Source organism: Globicephala melas, chromosome 13, assembly GCF_963455315.2.
Source record: "Globicephala melas chromosome 13, mGloMel1.2, whole genome shotgun sequence".
NCBI classification, from domain to species: Eukaryota; Metazoa; Chordata; class Mammalia; order Artiodactyla; family Delphinidae; genus Globicephala; species Globicephala melas.
In genome coordinates, this window is record NC_083326.1 from 58,218,837 (window position 1) to 58,233,656 (window position 14,820).

The 14,820-nt window shown below is 39.9% G+C and overlaps 1 protein-coding gene and 1 pseudogene across 2 annotated transcripts in view; both read right to left on the minus strand.

Moving 5' to 3' along the window:
- The window catches only part of LAMA1 (laminin subunit alpha 1), a 164,990-nt gene that overhangs the window by 124,603 nt on the left and 25,567 nt on the right, over positions 1 to 14,820 (minus strand). The gene's annotated exons all lie outside the window — the stretch shown is intronic.
- Positions 3,775 to 4,685, minus strand: LOC115842049 (syntaxin-17 pseudogene; annotated as a pseudogene).

Below are 14,820 nucleotides of genomic sequence, written 5' to 3' on the forward strand. Positions count from 1 at the left end.
ACAAGATTTTAAGAAAAGTGAAAATGAACGGCATGTGTAATTTCAAAGCAAGCCTGCTTTACAGAATATATGGGTGTTTGGGTGAAGCAGAGCGAATAGTCCATCTCAATTTTAATATACAGAAGCAACACAGTATGAGAGTAACAGAAGTTTTTGTAGCTCAACAGACCTAGTTTACATCCTGGCTTCACCCTTTTGTAGTTGAATAACCCTCTGCAAATTATTTAGCTTCTCTGAGACCCAGTGTCCTTACCTGTAAAATGTCTAGTGAAGGGCCTGGCAAACAGAAAATATTCCATAAATAACAGTTCCTCTGTAAGGGTGGGGTTTTTTTTTCAAACTAAGGGTCAAAACCCTTTGGTAGATTATGAAATCAATTTAGTAGGTTACAACTAGCATCTTTTAAAAACTAAAACAATAAAAAACATCAGAGTGCACTGCACATAATGGTTAAGTATTGTTCCATAATGCATATGCTGAGTTTTGATATAAATGCTTTTTTACTGTGGATTACAACCAAAAAGTTTCAAAGTCTCTGTTCTACAGAGAAATTATCAGATTATTATATTAAAAAGGCTTTAAGAGTGCTGCCTTTATCCAAATGAGACTCTGTAAATTTTAAGAACTTAATCAAAGTGTTCCTTACCTTCTAACTTGTTGCAGTAAAAATAAGACATGAATCATAGAGAAGATAAATTTAATCTGCTACTGTAGGGCATTAAATTCCATTTTAAGATTGGTTTCTGTGTTATATTGACTAATTTATACTTCTAAACACTTTATAGTTTATACGTATATCATTTATAGTTGACTAAACACATCTAGAAATTTCTACAAAAGGTTGGCTATTAGCTTCTATTATGGGGAAATTAGATACAATTTCTAAATAATTTTAAATTATAAAACTTTTAAAAAGGATTGCAACTTGCCTAAGCATGAAGACTGCTAGAGTAATATTCCCATCCTGATGAGTAGTAAAACTCAAAGGCCTCTATGAGCACATACAGTGATGTCCCACACTGGCTCAGTAAAAAGGAGAGCTCCCAAAACAAACTGTGAGGGTCAATAACAGGCCTCTTTTCTCCTTCAGGTCTTGATGTAGAACCAGCCTGACAGTAGAATGAGTCCCTAGTGCTGTTAAGATGGTGAGCTAGCCAATTTTGGGTTGGCAGAATAGGAATTTTAGGTTGGCTGAAGGGTAGAATACTAGAAATTACAGGATTCAATGATACAGCTGAATCTTGATATAACTGTAACTTAAATTTATAATTTTAGCTGACCAGGCCAGATTGGCTATTATTAGAACCTATGGGACTGAAGTTTAGGAATCTTGTTTTAAATTAGCGCCCTGGGCAATTCTGATCCTCATTCTGGTTTGAACGCCCTGTGTTAAAGGGACAGCAAGGATCCAAAAATACAAAAAGATGGAGTTCAAAAGTATTTATCCCAACCTTACAGGTATCCAATGTCAAATACTGGATCAGACTCTGACACTCAAAGTACTTCCTTCTTGGTATTATATTAAAGATATGAGTCAGCAGGTAGAAATACTTGATGTTTTCCAGTTATTTAAGAACAATAAGAAATGGTATGCTGCTTCATTGGAATTCACTGGTGAGAAGCAGAAAGTATGAATGAGAAAGGTCTCTTTAGATTAGACATAGAAGTAAAAGGTAGCAATCAATAAAAGTTATTAAGAGTAAACTCAACAAGAGAGAAGTGATAAATCATTCAACAGCTTGATGAATCCATTTGGCGCCTGAGCAGAGATCTCATACCTTTTGTGGTGTAGGTGCCCTTTCCTCTGTCCTCAGAAAAGAATAAGGCAAACGGTGGTTCCTTCCTATTGCAAATGAGGTGAGAGTACAGGATAAGTCTGCCTATAATCTTAAGTTCTTTTTTCCTAAATTTAAAACTTTTCTGCTATTTGAGATAGACATTGGGTTGGGCTGAGCCATGCTTGCTGTCAATGTCAAGTGTTGAGATTAGCACCACAAATCCTCCACCAGGACTGAGTCTTGGCATCAGGCTTTGTCCACCATCAACCTTGAATGTGAGAAAAGGCAAGCATGAATGCCATTCTTGGGAAGAAACAGCAGCTGTGCAAGGTGAAAGAAATCACAGGAGACAGCAAAGCCTGGGGAAAAGGATGGTAGTAACAGCAGTGAGGTAGAAAGCTAGTCCTTAGCTCCTCCAACTGCCAGCTGAAGAGACTTAGGGTCAAACACTCCCTGCACGGCAAGTACATGAGTCCCCTGAAATTGTAAGATGCCCCAAGAAATGATCTGCTGTTCCCCCCTTGCTTATTTTTTAGCTCAAACTCTAACAACGTTGAAAGTATTTGGAGACTGACACCTCTCTCTCACTTTCTTTTTTACCTAGAGGTTACAGTAGAGGATGAACAGAGATGGCAGCCAATACCAAAAAGAACCAAAACAACAGCAACAAAAAACAAACAAAAAAACCAAAACAGATTATGAGAAAAGTCTGCATTACACATGGGTAGAATTCACCCCATAAGTCAAAGAACTTTTCAAAATTACAAGGCAGGGAAGGCAGAGGGGACTAGATATTTGAGGTGTTAAGAGACAGGCTGTTAAAGTCCCCCACTATTATTGTGTCACTGTCGATTTCCTCTTTTATAGCTGTTAGCAGTTGCCTTATGCATTGAGGCGCTCCTATGTTGGATGCATATATATTTATAATTGTTGTATCTTCTTCTTGGATTGATCCCTTGATCATTATGTAGTGTCCTTCCTTGTCTCTTGTAACATTCTTTACTTTAAAGTCTATTTTATCTGATATGAGTATTGCTACTCCAGCTTTCTTTTGATTTCCATTTGCATGGAATATCTTTTTCCATCCCCTCACTTTCAGTCTCTATGTGTCCCTAGGTCTGAAGTGGGTCTCTTGTAGACAGCATATATATGGGTCTTGTTTTTGTATTCATTCAGCGAGCCTGTGTCCTTTGGTTGGAGCTGTATAAAAAAATAAATAAAATAAAATTCAAAAATTAAAAAAAGGGGCTGACAGAGCAAGCTTAGTGACTGGCCTTATAAGTCTACCACTTGAGACTGTGTTCTTTATTTACAGAGAGGCAGAAAAAAGAGTTCAGAGAAGAGGCCAGTGTCACAAATTAAGATATCTGAAAGAGAAGTCGGGCCTTTCTTTCCATTTTCTTACACTATTTGTTTCCTTCACTTGAAACTATGGTTAGAACAAATTGCAATAGGGTTCACCAAATGGACTCCATTAATGCAATTCAATTGTGCCCCTTGCTAGCTCCTGATTTCCCTATTTGATACAAAAAGCTACTGAACTTCCATTCTTTCCTATAGATGCCTAACTAATCTATATTTAGGAGATAAAGAAGCATATTTACAATAGGCTTAGCCTTGGAGTCTCCATGTCAGAGTTATGGAAGAAACTGTTCTGAAAACTGTCCTTCTGTAACCCAACATGTTCACACATCGCAAGTCCTTATCAAAGTGATGGGTTGGGTTTCCACATTTCCAGGTAAAAAGTCTGCTCCCTGGCAGTCCTTAAAGTTTACCTGCCAAACACTGTACACCCTCAGTCCAGGCTTCTCAGTATCTAACATCCCCATTAACACCCCAGCAAACAACAAAATATATGCACTTATCACAGTTCAATCCCACTTGAGCATCGATAGCCACTATTTTGATATAATCATGTTCATGTTCCAAAAGCTGATGAGTATCCAACGCAGCAAAGGATAGACATGTTGGCACCAATAATACTGAAGTTTGGTTTTTAACTGCATTTTTTGTCAGTTTGGCTGGAAAGATTTGGACAGCTGGAAGTGAGCTTCTGCATCACTTTCTGTTTCTTTCTTTGTAACAATTTTCCACCTGTGAAGCCCACCACCCCACCACCAAGCGCAGCTGCAATTCCTGCCACTCTGAAGCCTGCAAGGAGGCCAGTCGGGCCCCCACCATTCCTCTGATGAGAGCACCTGCCACAGGCAGAGCTGCCAGCTTGTACTTTGCAGCCTTCCCCAAGTTTTTGGTTCCCTCTTCAACACTCACAGCAGCACTGTTGATATGGTCTTCAACGCTGTCAATCTTCTCCTGCTGAGAATTCACTAGGAGAGAGAAATCAGTGACCAGTTGGCTAAGTTCAGTTAAGTTCGCCTCTAAGGTTTCCCATGATTCTGCAGCATTTTGATCTCGAGGAATTTCAGGCAACACATATACCTGAGTCATACTCTGAGGATTAGCTTCATCTTTAGGAGCGTGAAATGTTCCACCAACAGCCATGGATCTGGTCAAAGGAGGCTGTAATAAGGTTTCTTCATCATTAAATTGTTTCTTAAGTTCTTCCACAGATTCTAGATGGAGTTGAAGAAATTCTGCTGTGGCTGCTGATGCTTCTTCTTTAACAGGATCTATCATTCTCTTCAGAAGTCCTAGGCCATCCCTTTGGACTTTCAAACAAAGCTTCTCCATTTCTCGGATACTGGAGTGGAGTTGCTGAACTGTACGTCCTGCATTGATATGCTCTTCATGCAACTTGTCCCAGACTCTGCACCTCTGATACTTCTCAATATTTAGCTGGTGCATTCTTAACCTCTCCAGGTCTGTTGGGATTACTATCTTAGTAAATTTCTGAAGAGCTGGTTCAAGACGGCATACAAATTTCACTTTTTATTCATCTTCAGACATCCTAAAAAACAGTTGTGTCTCTTCTACTTGCAACAACTACCTCCTCCACTCATGTAGAATAACCTGGTGCCCTGCTTCCTGCGGGGCGACCCTCCTGCGCGCGGGGCTGGCACCCAGCCCACATTGCGGCCAGGGCCCGACGCCCCCAAGGCGGCCTCTCGCGATCCTGTTTAAGCTCTTTGACCCAGAAATCCCATTTCCTGGAATCTACGCTAAAACATAATCAGCACTGCAGCCGCAAAACTATTCAGATGTTTGTTGCAGTGTAATTTATAAAATTACAATCACCTTAAATGTTCAACAGTGTGAGCAGGTTAAACAAATCTCTGTATACCCAGATGATGACATTATTCTGCCATTAAAAATTGTTACAGAAATTCAGATACCAGCCATGAAGAAGAAATTGGTACTGCCTAGCCCTCTGGCAATAAACAACTAGAAACTGGACAAAGGGTTTTCTACTGAAGCCACTTTCTAGGCTGGTGTGTCCATGTCTTACAAAGTTAAATGTGCACACGTCCACTGGCCAAGCAATTTCACTCCTTAAGAAATAAAAACGTATGTCCAGAAAGACTTTTATAGAATGTTCACTGCAGCTTTATTTACAATAGACAAAACTGTAGCAACTAGTAGACTAAAAAGTTCTGGAGAGCTAATGCACAATATTGTGATTATAGTCAACAATACTGGATTATAAACGTCAGAGTTGGAATTATTTACAATACAGAAAAAGAAATGATAATTATGTGGTGTGATAAAGGTGTTAGCTAACACTGCTGTAGTAATCATATTGCAATATATAAACCTATCAAACCAACGTGTTTTGTACCTCAAACCTACACAACGTTATTTTCAATTATATCTAAATAGATGAATAAAACAGAATAAAATAAAATAGGCACTGACAGAAGAAATTATAATAACCCAAACACCCTAACAAGAGGATGGATAAACAAAGTGTGGTATATTCACGGAGTGAAATATTGCTCAGAAATAAAGGAACAAACCACTAAAAGCAACAATGGGGGAATCTCGCAGACATAATGCCAAGAGAAAGAAGACAGACACAAGAAAGACAGGTTGTGTGATTGCATTTATATGACGTTATATAACAGGCAAAGCCAATCTAAGTGAAAAAATATTCAGAACAGTGGTTCCTCTGGCCAGCGGGTGTCGGGGAGGGGAGCTGGTGAACGGAACGGGATGGACACAGGGGAACATTCTGGGTGATGGAAATGCTCTGCATCTTGATGGCGGTGAGGCTTATACATGTGACTGTATTTGTCAAAGTGCATCCAACTATACCCTTAAGATGTGCGCACATCAGTGCATGTAAATTGTATCTCAATAGAAAGAAGAAATGAAAGACAACTGTTATGATCACACTGGATGAACTATTTTGGCTCCACAAACAGGCCTTTTCTATGATGCTCTCTCCCAGGTACCTTTCCTCCACCTGGTCCTACATTCGGGTCGTTTCTCTGATGCTCTGAGCTGCCCTTCCTATATGTGCCCCATACCTGCTCAGCTCCCCTGACCCCCATATCAGCCAGCAGAAGTGATCGGCTTACCTGCCTCTTTCCCCAGCTAGCCCAGAAGCCCCTGAGGACCACGGTCAGCCTTAAGCAACAACTGAAGTACAGTGATGATACCAACATTTATATGGAACCTACGGTTTGTTGAATACTTTCCCTGGATGTCGCTACTGTCTTGTTCATCAAGGAATCCTGAGACCCCTGCCGTCAATAAGCAGACGTTATGAATTATTAAATACAGGCAATGCTCTCAGATATGCTGGAACGGATCAGAAGAGAATTCCTGGTTGTTAGGATCACAAGGGAGTTTTTTTTAACAATTCTTTTCTTATGTTAAAAAATTTCTGCTTCTGTATCATAATAAAGGAAGTTCTATATAGAGAAAAGTTCCACTGAAGACACAAGAAGCACATGAGTTATTCTGAGGTATAGCAGAGGTATTCAGGAGCTACTTTGTTTTTTTACTTTGTTACAGCTTTCTTTTTAAAGATGAAGATGTTAGATGTTTCAATTTGAATACACTGCTAAGTAAAAAGCAGAAAGAAAAAAAAAAAGCAAACACTAGAATGGATTCCAAAACGTATTTTTCAAAGAAAAATTTTTTCAGAAACTAAAACATCTTTTTTTTAGCTTTACTATAACAGGAAGAAATAATTCCAGAACAGACCTCCCTTTCTTTCCATAAATATACAAAAAGCTTTATTTTGAAGCCAAAACAGTTGGAGATATGAAAAGTATATTTTGACAGAGTCCTGCAAAACTCTCTTCGCTCATTTCCCAGAACCCTCCCAAGGCCGATCTAAGAAGCCCTGTAGAGCAAGCAACACTGTAACAGTATGGCCAACCCTCTGCCATTCAAAACAGAAAAAGAAAAGAGGGGGAAGGTTTGGTAAACTAAGTTGTGCTAACTGGAAAAATGGTTATGCTTGACTGTTTGGCAGACCACCGTTCATGACAGACAAAGGATAAAGCTTAAAAATAAATCTTGCCAGGAAAGGAAGCTCCACATATGGCCTCAATTATTTTCATGTATTCAGCTCACTAGTCATTAACATTGAACAATTTAAGGTACAATATCTGTATTGCCACTTGGCCCTATAGCTCTTTACATCACCTAAAGATAAAGGTATAGCCCCTAAAAGGTAAGCTATGGAAGACCAGCAGAGAGAAGCCTCTTTTCAGAAGTGTGAGGAGGCAATGGGGGGTTCAGACGTGTCTCAAAGTCTTTACCCCTCGTCCTGTGGCAGGCTGGGGTTGCCTCATGTTTTCTCCACTTGAATCTTTGCCCACTTCAGAGACTGGGAGGTCCAAAGAGCACAGAGGAAGATGCTGTGTGACACTGAGGCCAGGTCTTAAAGGGATGCAACTTCTGCCTCTTTCTCTGGAACACTTGTGCTGGAGCCCTGAACTGCCCTATTCACAATGCTGCCTTAGGGCTGCCATGCTGTGAGGAAGCCCCTAGCCCACAAGGAGAGTCCACACAGACAAGCCCAGAGACCACATGAAGGGAGAGCCTTGGCCAGCCCTCAGCTGCCCCAGCGCCCCCTCCCCCAGCAGCTCCATCCCAAGGACTGCAGCCTGAGATACAACCACTCACAGTCAAGCCCTTCCTGAAACCTTGACCCCCAGAAACAAACCCATAAAGATATAAGATGAATGTTGCTTTAAGCCATAAAGTTTGGCAGTGGTCTCTTACAAAGCAGTAGATAATTGGAAAAGCCGCTGTGTAGGAGAAAACAAAATGAGATAACAAAAATGTGAAAACAAAAGACAGACATATCTCTGAGACAAGCAGCTTCATGGAGAATAGGACGGAAAAGATAAAAATGAAGGAGAAGAATTTCATGTGGCTTACTTCCAAATAGTAATGAAGGGCTTGATTTCTTCCAATCTATTCATTTTGCCAAACAAATGCAAGAAAAATTTGAAATTGGTTGAGCCCAGTATGAAGTAATATAAAATTGAAATAAAATCATTTTGAATAAATACAAGTACACAGTCATGGTCATTTCTACCAGGGTTTCCAGGAACAATTTCTGCCTGAACTCTTTTAACAAACACCCAAGACTCATTTGTAATGAGAAGCTCCAATTTACATGCAACTCTTGTTCTAAAAGTCTTTCAAGATTTTCTGCCTTAAGAATGTGAAAGTTGCCTGTTCTTTTTTTATTTACTGTGCCAATGTGCTTAGCAAACACTCTACTTATGGACGATACAATAATAAACCTCAATCCAGCTCTGGCCAATTTTTCAGAAATTTTTTGGGGAAAAAAGACAACAGCAAACGTCCAGATTAATGAGGTTTTATAAAACCCAGCAAACAAGCAGCTCTTGTCTAAAGGTTTGCATAAAACAAAGGCCCTTCTGTGATTATGTGCCCACAACAAAGTGTTACTTCCTAATTAAACCTACACAGAGTATAGAGCACTGCTTCAAAAAAGCAGCCTTTATTTTCAATGCCATAGGAAACGTTTTCTTTTTTATGAAACACACTTTGTCTTCTAAAGGGACATTACACATTTTTACTCACAAATCTGACCACTCCCAGCGAACATTTTGCCCAGGTTTAAACATTTTGAAAGGAGATTACTAAACATTGATTCATTTTCCTGCTTCTTGGCCAAAAATCACGTTAGACAGCACCCAGATTTACCATGAGAGAAGCGTTGATACTCTGCCCCATTCCCAGGTGAGAGGACCCCATTGAGTGACAAAAATACAGGGGTTTAGGAAGAACCCAGACACTCCCAAATCAGAAGGAAATTGTCAGAACTCCTGCCAGCATCCCCAGGAAATCGTAACAGAAAGTGAAACAATGATGGGAGACTGGGAACAAATGAGGTGAGACTGTGTGGGTGGTGTGGAAGGAACCAGAAGTCGTGGTGTCCAGCCCCAGTTGCAGCAGGTACAGCCACGTGACACTGGGCAAGCCAGTGGACCACTCTGCACTGCCACTTCTTCACCTGCAAAGAGGGGGCCATCTCCTCTCCAGGATTGTTGGAGATGAAGTAACATGGATGAGAAAAAAAATGCTGTAGAGTCTATAACCTATACCTATATAGATACCTATATATATGTATATAGACACACATATGCATAGTATATGAATATATAATATATAGGTTGAGTGTTCATATACATATGTAGATTCTATATGCTGCGTAGATAATATACTGTATATATTCTATATACTATATTACTAAATTCTATATTATTCTAAATTCTATAATACTAAATTCTATATATTACATATAGATTCCTATACATATACACGATATATATGAATATATGTATAGATTCCTATACACAACAGGCAATGAACATTTCTTTTGAAAGGGATACTCAAAACTAAACAGAAACTTGCCATATGAGCCTTGAAACTGATTTGTATGCACTGCACTCCTTCACTGGCATGCAATCCTTTTTCACTGAAACCTCAAGTTATTATCCATAACAGAAAAGCAACCAACATGTCAGGCATGGGAGCTATTATGCAAATCATGGGTAAGCCATAGAGTAGGATGTTAACGCAGCTTTAAAATTATTAATAATGATTTTAGTTATATTGGGAAATGATCATGCTATCAAGTTAACTAAAACATCAGGACACAAACGTATTTGTCACAAACCTCAGCCGGAAGGATGATATCGTCCAAGAATGCAGACAGGGATGAGTTCTACCCTTGAATTACTTCAACTAAGGCTCAGTTCTGCCATTTGTCAAAAGGAGATAATGCAGAACCAAACTCATAGTGTGATTACGAGGGTTCCATGCGCTAGTCCAGAGCAAGGGTTCCACAGAAAGCCTGGCCTGCAGGAGTATGGAATAAACGGCAGCCCTATGACTGCATTGTTAATTTAAATACATAGACATGCGTGCAAAAGTCTAAAAGCAAGTACACTGATGTCATTGGTGATTGTGTCAGCGTGAAGGGATGACAGGTTTTTCTGTCTCTTTACACTTATCTGTACTTTCCAGTTTTTCTACAGTGAGCCTATATTACTTCCCTAATTAAGAAAAAAATAAGAATTATTGACTTATGAGTTTATTTTCTGGAAATCTGCATAATTGCACTTCTTAGCTAACCCTATTAGCTAACTCTAATTAGATTGTATCTTGCTTAATGTTTCCCATGTGATATCTGAAGATTTTTAGGACTCCTAAGTCATTTGTGGACTACCAGTGTGACGGGGGAAAGGAAACATATTTTTTATAAGGAATTTGTCAGGTGCTCAACCAGGAACCCTCCTTCATTTTTTTTTTTCAATTGAAGTACAGTTGATTTACAATGTTGTATCAGTTTCAGGTATAGAGCAACGTGGTTCAGTTTCATATGTTTATTCTTTTTCAGATTCTTTTCCATTAAGTTATTATAAGACCTTGAATATAGTTTCCTGTGCTATACATATACAGTAGGTCTCTGTTGCTTATCCATTTTATATAGAGTAGTGTTGCATTTTACTTTGTAAGCTGTCCAACAGCATAGCACCCAACCACCCTTGATGCATCTCTGCCACGATGCCACACGATCAAAAAGGAATAATAAATAAATACATACAGAAATAAATAGAACTGCTTCCACTTCCCCCACCACTGTCCTTAAAGTCACAGTGTCACCTACGGCAGCCTCTCAGCTGAGATCCCAGGACGCCTAGTCTGTCCACGTATTAGAAGGCAGTCCATGATTTCGCCATGAGGATTATGAATTTTGCATTTTCATTCCAAAGTTAATCTAAAAACTTATAAAAGCATATTCAGAATCTGGCTGACCACTGTATAACAAAATTCTGACCCAGGATTTCAAGGCTGCCGATCTGTGTTCATGTCACTGCCCTGGCACAGTGATCACCTACTGAGATGACAGTATTACTGCCGGTTGCAAAGTGACTGCAAATCCACCTGCTGTACTCTGCTTCTCGGGGTTTGAAGGCACTAGTGGGAGGCAGGGAGGCCGGAGGAGGGAGGCTGGAGGAGGGAGACTGGGAGGCTGGAGGCAGGGAGGCTGGAGGAGGGAGGGAGGATATTTCCCCTCTGTCTACTTGCTGTTCCGGTCAATGTCTTTCGCCCAGCAGCAGTTGGCCCCAGTCTTTGGCTTTCCAGAACTCCCCACATGAGCCTCCTCACCCCGGCTCAGAGGTGGGGTACTCTCCTGCAAGCCTCCAGCTGTGAGTAACCCCAATCGCCTCCCTTAGTTCCTCCTCAGTGGTTAACTCTCAGTTAGCTAGGGACTCTCTTTCCCAGTTCTCTCCCACCCATTAACCAGTTCCTCCTACTAGACCTGTCCTTTTAAATAACTGCTGTGGTTTCTGTTTTCCTGATTGGACCCTGGCTGATAGAAAACAGCATGTATTTCACAATATTTTAACATTTTTTAATTGTGGTAAAATATATATAACATTAAAATGACCATTCCAGCCATTTTAAGTGCACAGTTCAGTGGCATCAGGTGCATTCACATAGTTGTGCAACCATCACCACCATCCGTTTCCAGAACCTCATCATCTTCCCAAACTGAAACTCTGCACCCATTACCACTCACTCCCCATCCCCCTCCGCTCAGCACCTGGTGCCTTCTGCCTCCATAGACATGACTATTCTAGGAACTGCATGTACGTGGAATCATACAGCGTTTGTCCTTTTGTGTCTGGCTCATTTCACTTAACACACTTTCAAGGTTCATCCACGTTGTTCATATATCACAATCTGCTTCCTTTTTAAGGCAAAATAATCCATGCTACGTACAGACCACATTTTGTTTATCGATTCACTGTTGATGGACACTTGGTTCCTTCCACCTTTCAGCTACTGTGAATAGGCTGCCATAACACATGGGTGTGCAAATATCATTTTGAATTCCTGCTTTCAATTCCTTTGGGGATATAGCTAGAAGCGGAACTGCTGGATCATATGGAAATTCTGTTTAACTTTTTGAGAAGCCACCACACTGTTTTCCATAGTGTTGCACCATTTTACGTTCCCAACCAGCAATGCACAAGGGTTCCAATCTCTCCACACCCTCACCAACCTTTATTTTCTGTTTTTGGATAATAGCCATGTTAATGGGTGAAAAGTGGTATCTCATTGTGGATTTTCTTTTCTCTAATGATGAAAGATGTTGAACATCTTTTTATCTGCCCAGTGTCTTAACTTAGAGTATCTCAAACTGGAAATCCTTGAGTTCTTAAGTTGAGAAACTCTACCATAGGAATACATTTTAATATATTTAATAGAATATATACAGTTTAATATAATTAACAACTAAAATAATGCTGACAATCACAAAATTCACGATCTATCAAATGGGTATGCTCCCTCTCTCAGAATGATTTCTTTAAAATTTTAAGTTATCACAGGAGATCCTGGGCTCACGTCCATGGTATCATGCTAGGTCATTGGACAGTGAGCAATAGTTTACGACTGGACACCACCCATGTATATGTTAGTTTTACATTTGTTAAAGTGACTCGTCAGTTTTATTTTTTTTCTTAAAACTACCGCACTCATTCAATTCCCACAGACTGTTTTCTTTTTAAGTAAGACATTGCTAGATATCAGTGTAAATTCTAAAATATGGTGAATCGATGCAAGAAATGAATAGCAGGCATTACTTTAAAGAAGTAAAGAAATAAATCTAATCGTTCCTCTTGTAATGTGTTACTAAAGCAAACACTCTGTAGTTAAATCTTATTGCAAACCACACAACATTTATGGACTTTCTGATAACACCACTTTTTATCTTTTCTTTAGTTTATCTTTCAGGTAACCAAACATTATATACAGAGGCTAAAATGTCATAATTTCTACAGCTGTCATCAACTAGAGAATGAAGAATGGTATCAATGTCTTTGGCATTTGCCAAAACAGAACGAAACTGACTGATTTGGTCATAAAACCTCAGGGGCTGACATATTTATTAAGTTACATGAACACATTTACAACATGAAATTGTTGATTCCTGATAACACTGAGGTCTGCCTAATTTTACTTTAGAGACCTGTACTTCAGAGTTTATATTATTTTTTTTTTTTTTTTGCGGTACGCAGACCTCTCACCGTTCTGGCCTCTCCCATTGCGGAGCACAGGCTCCGGACGCGCAGGCTCAGCGGCCATGGCTCACGGGCCCAGCCGCTCCACGGCATGTGGGATCTTCCCGGACCAGGGCACGAACCCGTGTCCCCTGCATCGGCAGGCGGACTCTCAACCACTGCGCCACCAGGGAAGCCCCCAGAGTTTACGTTTTTAAAGGAGTGAAACAAAGCAGTCAATGGGTTATTAGTTGATGGTCATCTTTTAATCAGGCTGTGAACCAAAAAAAGGAGGGGAGTGTGAAAATAAAGCACTGATTCACAGTGTGATTACACACTCACTGCCTCACCTCTGCCGACGTCAGGCTGTGAAGTCAAGCCTCCATAAACGTCAACAGGGAAGGAAAAGGGAAGAGGAAGAAGAAAGGAGGAAGCAGACAGCTGTGGTCCCTGCCCTCATGGGGTGTATAATCTAGAAATTAACTAGCAGCTGGTGAATTGTTGGCCTGACAGGGAAATACACAGACTTTGACGACAGAAAAGTCATCAGAAGGTATAACCACATTCTAGAGCTGAGTGTCAATGAGGCCCAGGAAACAAGGATGAGATGAGGCGGAAGGGAGCCATCCAGCTGTCAATACCTAAGCAGGACCCAAATATAGCCTCACTCCTCATGGGACAACCAGCTCTGGATGCAACAGAGCAGCCAGGATCGCCAACGGTGGGTTCTGGCCAAAAATATTTAACTGGAAAGTAATCAAGACTTTAGAGCTGAGTTTAGTTCATAAGAAATAGAGGGCATAAAGGAAGATGGTAACAAAATCACAATGAAACCACCAGACAAATCCAAAATGTAGGATATTCTACAAGACAACTGGCCTCATCTATTCAAAAATTGAATATCATTTTTAAAAACATAAGAGAGGACAATTCAGATTAGAAGAGATTTAACAAGCACATAACAGGCATCAAATGCAATGAGTGTTCCTTACTGATCCTGGTTTGAAAGAGAAAAATAAAAGCTATAAAAGACATCGGTGGCTAAAGTGGGACAACCGGATATGGGTGGAGAAATAGTTACTAGGAAATTACTGTTAGTTTTGTTAGCTAATGGCCTGGTGGCTATTCAGAACAAATGTCCTATTTTCTGAAGATACAAAAAATCTTGTATTGGTCCAATGTCACCATGACTGCAATTCACTTGCAAAGTGTTCCCAAGATGAAACAAATGTGACAAACTGCTTAAAAATTCCTGAATCTCGGGGGTGGGTATGTGTGTGTCACAATAATACTGTTTTCTACATATTCAAACATTTTCACAATAAAAAGACTCAATAAATAAATATCTGAGAAAGGTTTGCTCAGCGATAATCATATTGCACTTTTTTTAAACTGAAAGCACAGTAGAAACTTTACGTTGTGTAAAAGGTAAAGAAAATTCTGAGTATTTTGTTATTTTAAATAATCTCAATTTAGAAGCTTATGTAAAAACACTAGAAAGTACTTAGAAGCCTATAATTCTGTGTGTATGCTTGTGTTTGAATATGCCTTAAAGACCTAAAAGTGAGGCCCCC